Below are 6,239 nucleotides of genomic sequence, written 5' to 3'. Positions count from 1 at the left end.
AAGATTCTAAGCAACTTCCTTATTTTAGTCGATAATATGTACACACGGTCTAGTGTGGATAGCTGTGTTGTTGTGTTTTTCAGGAGAAAATCACTTGCGACTCACCTTTAGTCTTAAAATCTAAAAGCTGTCACTACAGCTTCCAGTGTGGCCACTCTCTCTAAGACACACATTTGTCTTAGCTCTTCAATTAGTGTCCTAAAGGGAAAGATCTATGTTGGATTCAGCTATTTGTCCTCCTATAATCGTAGGACTTCAGTGATTCTTCAAATCATTGTAGTAATGGGGAGACTTAGGAATACAAATTTGGTGCCCTTAAAGGAAGATTCCAAGGTTGGGCGTGGTATTTCTTCAACCTGCAGTCCCCAGTTACACACAAGGTAGAGATAGGGGAACATGGTCCAAAGCCAGCTGAAAAACAAACTAAAAGCAAAAGGACTGGGGACATGGCTCAAGTGGTAGAGCTTTTAGCAAGAACAGGCCTTGAGTTTGATTCTCAGTACTAAGGATTTCCCCTGTGAAGACTAGAGATAACAGTAAACATACTCAGCTTACTAGTACTTTGTGAGGAGGGAGAGACCAAAACAAGAACTCAGATTGCCAAGAGAAAGGTCCTTCCACCCAAGTTTTCTTCTTCTAGTCCTTGCTGTGTGTTGTATGTTCCAATGGGGATTTTGGGTGTGGGTGTGGAGGTGAGAGAGAGAAAGGGGGGAGAGTACAAGCGATTCATACATACATCCGATATAAATTCTTTGCAAAAACAAAAAATAAAGTCCAATGGTACTACAGATGAAATGCAAGTATTTTAGTGTGTCCACAATAGTTAACAGCAATTTGTCAGGGTATTTGCTGTATAAACAGTGCACTTTAAAGGCAACAAGTTTCAGTGGGAGAGAAAACACAGAGAAGCTTCAAAGTCATTTCTAAAGCCCCTCTCCTGAGCAGTCCATCAGCTTCCTAAAAGCTCTATGATCTATCTAAGTTTCCATCTTTAGCTATAAGCTCTGGATTTCCCATATTCTGTGTTCTCATCTTTAATAATAAGCAATATCAACAAAAAAAATCTTCAAAGCCCAAAATACAAAGACAGCTTTCTCATACTATGGAAAAAGGTTACCTGGCTGATCAAATAAATCTTTCAACAGGATAGGTAAGAAAAAGAGAGATCTTTCACTAATATCAACCAAATGGGGTTTAATCCTCCTGACTGAATTACCTACCTGGTCTTTGGAAAACTGAAAGGCAGAAATTAAAAATCCAAATTCTAAACATGGTCAGAATGTTTCTTTCTTTATATGTCCCATGCTATATTAGGTATATACTGGACTTTTTTCCTTGCTAAATCTAAGTACTGAAATCACCAGAAGAAGTCAGCTCCTCTGTATTTACCAATACCTCTGGAACTTTTCCAGCATTCCATGTTATTACAACTCCCAAGCCAGCACACCTCACAGAACTATGCAACCTCAACCTGGGTGTGAGAAAGGAAAAATCTGATGCAATCAGTCCGCAGTGTGCAAACCTGCACAGGACACAGCTTAGCTTTCCTAGGTACTCTTGTCATTTTCTCCCAGAACAGCTGAAAGATAGATGGGGTAGGAGGGTCAAGGCAGAAAGTGGCTCTGAAAATGGCTTCTGTGATGTCACCTTAAAAAGAGCAGAAAGGAAGTGATGTCTTGGTTTGAATTTGGGGTTCCCCCCCCCCCGTAGAAACTAAGAATTAATTTCTCCAGTTGACTATTATTATTTGGCAGTACTTGTTATATTTTAGGGTGTGTGTGTATACACGTGTGAGAGAGAGACAGAGACAGAGACAGACAGACAGACAGACACCTGGGGTTTGAACTCAGGGCCTGAGTGCTATCCTAGAGCTTTATCTGCTCAAGTCTAGTGCTCTATCACATGAGCTTTTCTGATAGTTTAATGGAGATCAGAGCCTCACAGACTTTCCTGCTGAGACTGCCTTCAAACCACGTTCTTAGTGCTTAGCCTCTTAAGCAGCCAGGATTACAAGCATGAGCCATCAGAACCTGGCTCATATTGGGGTTTTGAATGTGCTTGTTTGGTGTGCTTTTCAGCTGGTGCTCTACCACTTGAGCTTCACATCCAGCCTGCTTTTTTGCTGGTTATTTTGGAGATAGTCTCATGGGCTTTACTGTCCCAACTGATCTTGAACCATGATCCTCCAGATCTCAGCCTCCTGAGTTGTTGTTTTTTTTTTGAGAGTTTCACTATGTTGCCTCCAGCTCCTGTGCTCAAATGTTCTGCCCCCCAAAGTAGCAGAGAATATCAACTTTAAAGCTACACAACACTCAAAGCATATGTACACATCACGCCACTTTCAGCCAAATAAAGCCTTTTTGCAAGGTTTAAAACCCAAGTCTCAACTACGATTGCTAAAGAAAATGAGTCAGCGGCAACAATAGCTTTCAAAAGCAAATTTTACATGTTTCCCAATGTTTCTTTCCTACTGTCAATCACACTCAGAGGTGAGACAGAAATTTACTTATGACCATACCTTCCAACTCTCCTGTCCACTAGATAAATGCTCTTTTAAATCTTTTCTTTGTGCCAAGAAGTACTGAGGCTTGAACTTAGGGCCTGGGCACTGCTCCACTTCCATCTTTTAATTGAAGGTAAGAGTTTCCCAGGCTTTCCTGCTTGGGCTGGCTTTGAACCACGATCCTCAGATCCTCAGATTTCAGTCCCTTGAGGATCACAGGCATGAAGGAGCCACCAGCATCTGGCTTCAAAGCTTTTACTTAGACACATTTGAAACGAGATGGTAGAGACTGCTGCGACATTTCTCCCCATTACAGTGATGGCTGTGGTGACACCACACAGCCACCTCTCCCTGTAGATGAAGCCGCAGCAGCCTTTCAGCCCCCAGATAACACCAGCCTCATCCACTGTGGTCAGGAAACAGAAACTCAGCCTCACTTCACTTCCTCTCACTTAACACACAGTTCCCTGTGAATTCCTTGACCTGACCTGTGAGCCCTTAGCTTATTTCAAGGAGGTTATTACACACCAACACACTGACAAGGGAAACAAATCGCAATAAAGGAGGTGACAGGTAAGTTAGAAAAATGAGCCCTCCTCACACTCAGCAACGTAGACAGCGGAGTCCAAAATCTGTTCTACATAACTCGGAACAATTCAATAATATCTACCATAATCTGGGTAAGGAGTCAGGAAATAAAATAATTACATTTTGAAATATGTCCCATCCACAATGGTCAACATAACAAATTGCTCTTGAGCGTCAAAGGCTCAATTAGTTGGAACCCATACTCCCCCACCCCCGACCCAAGGGTAGTTTTCTGTCACATATTGTTCTAAGAAGTAAGCCAGCTCTGTAAACTATCAAAGACTGTAATTTTCAACTTGGATAATATGAGGAGGTTGTAGGAGGTAATCTTCTGGGAGAATAATATTTTGAAAAATTCACCCAGGTTATTGTTTTTTAAAAAAAATCATTTTCCTGCAATCTGCTACAGATATTTACAGTCCTGAGTTTGCTAGAGACAGGAATTTCCCACAGGATAGAATTAAGTTTTCTGGGGTTTTTTGTTTTTATTTTTTTCCACCTTGCTAAAAGTTTTCTCTTTTAGCATTCAAAGTATGTCTTGAATATTTGTAGATAAAATTATTTGCTGCTGACAGGTGCCAAGGGCTCACACCTGTAATCCTAGCTACTCAAGAGGCTGATGTGAGGATCATGGTTCAAAGCCAGTCTGGGTAGGTAAGTCCATGAGACTCTTATCTCCAATTAACCACCAGGTAACTGGAAGTGGTGCTGTGGCTCAAGTGGTAGAGTGCTAGCCTTGAGCTGAAGAGCTCAGGGATAGCGCCCAGGCCCAGAATTCAAGACCCATGCCTGACAAAATAAAAATTACATGCTGCCAAGGATTTGCCTTAAAATATTACAGAGGGTGAATTCAACCCTCCAATACCACCAAAAAGAAAAAGAAAGGAAGAGAGAGAGAGAGAGAGAGAGGGGGGGGGAGGGAAGGAGGAAGGAAAGAAGGAAGGAAGGAAGGAAGGAAAGAAGGAAGGAAGGAAGGAAGGAAGGAAGGAAGGAAGGAAGGAAGGAAGGAAGGAAGGAAGGAAGGAAGGAGGAAGGAAGTCACAGTAACATATGTCTTGTAATGTCAGAGCCAATCACATGCAAAAACCAGAACAGGAAGTCTGTGAAGGTGTCAGGGTACTGGTAAAGTAGCAAAGTACTGACATTCATTTATCAAGCAGGCACGATGGGGCACTCTGAGAACATCTCCACAGGCCAGGGGATGGGCCTTATTCCTATTACTCCATCTTACAGACAAGGGCACTGAGGCTAGAGAGGTTAAAAAAAAATCTGCTCAAGATCACCCAGAGACAGTCAAGGTCAGATCACAAAACTCTACCTGACCTTGGGCTCTTACCTAATGAACCACCCTGAGTTTCCAATGACAGAAAAGCAACAATGCCAAAGCAAGCCTCCACATTCTACCAGGACGGGCTGGCTGTGGTACACCAAGTGCAGTGTACCTTTGCTCACTCACAGTGGACATTATTCAGATATAGCAAAGACAGATCCTGAGGCTGGGACCCAAGTTCAGCCCAAGGTCACTCGATCCAGAAGTCCTATGAAGAAGTGGAATCCCATTCCAGCCGCAGCATGCCTAGTCTCTCTCTTACCTCAGTGGCTTTCCATCTCCTGAACTGCTCTGGGAGATAGCATGGGAAACATCCCAGCCCATCACGTTAAAATCTCTTCTTTAACAACAACAACAAAAAAGAAACAGCTTCAAAAACACAATCACAAAAGCAACTGGAAAGACACTGCAGCCTGGGCATATGACTCAAAGCAAAAGAAACTCACTGGAGGTAAACACACCTGGTAAGTCACTTCGCCTTCCTCCAGAAATGTATGCACTGAAGGGCCAGAAGTGGGAAAGAGAGGGGCTCTGGGTGAGAGGCCATTTGGCTGGCCGTGACCTCTCTCAGCCAAGTTTTCCACACCTCCCTTTCCCGTTTCCTTCCTGCCCATGCCTGATTGTGTTCCCTCAGCTTCCTTCATGGGCCCAGGGCTCTCGGATGGGAGGATTCATCCGTGTCACTTCCTATGCAAACAGTGAGCAGTGACCACAGGACTCTGCCCGCACTGAGTGAGGGTGGGTCAGAGCATCAGCCCAGAGCGCCTCTGAACAAGCCGCTGACAGGCTGCACAGCCATGGCTCAAAAGCTCGTTCTCTTCCCTCCTAACACAGAGAAAACAGGACATTGAACTTGACAATCACATGAGTATCCTACACTTCAGAATTAGGATTTTTTATTTCAGATTTTGGAAAACACAAGGTATATAACTATCTTGGGGGACTGTACCCAAGTCTAAGCACAAAATTCACTTACGTTTCCTATGCAATTTATTATAGACACAGCCTGATGCTCATTTTATATCACACTGAATAATTTCATGCATGATATAAAGTTTCTTGGTATGCAATTATTCATGTGTTGCATTACACAAGTGCTTCCAAGCTTGGGATTTTTTGGAACCAATGCTGATCCCCTGTATAAATCCCTGGCGCTCAGTGTTATTTTGGTAGTGGTGCTGTTATTCTGTGTGTTATTTCAATGAATCTCACAGGAAACACGTGAATTTCTAAGCACCACCACCCCACATGACTTTCAACAAGCCAACAGTTATCCAGTACAGAATTTTTTTAAGATGAAAAAAGATATCCATCATAAGGAGACAAAAACATGAGAGGCGAACAAGTAGCTACAGGTCTGGGAGAGTTGGCACTGTGACAGGGTGGGTTTCAGACGTGTGGCCACTCAGGTGAGTCAAGAAGAAAAGCAAGCAGGTTCTTCCATGAAATCATGCAATCGCTGCTCCAGAGCCAAGACGCTGGATCATGCAGAGAAAGAACAAAACAGGTATGAACTAGTGTCCGCAATTAAAGAACCGCATAATCCCAACTGATAGAACTCAAGGTTAATTACGAATGAGGAAAAGGAAGCTTCTCAACAGAGATGGTCAAGCTACTCCCCCCGTCACCCCCCAGGGATACAACATGTATGCACATGCATGGCAGTCCCACCACAAATGGCCTTTCTTTCCTCTGTCCTCAACCTTGTAAAGACACGCACTCCACACTTCTTGAGTGAGCACTTGGAAGAACTTAAGTTCTACAAAGTAGCACTTGGTGACCTTGAAGAGGACAGCCTGGGTATCTATAGCAGAATAC

This window comes from Dipodomys spectabilis, unplaced genomic scaffold (genome assembly GCF_019054845.1).
Source record: "Dipodomys spectabilis isolate Male_0828 unplaced genomic scaffold, ASM1905484v1 ptg000069l, whole genome shotgun sequence".
NCBI lineage: Eukaryota > Metazoa > Chordata > Mammalia > Rodentia > Heteromyidae > Dipodomys > Dipodomys spectabilis.
This window is presented reverse-complemented; position numbering follows the sequence as displayed.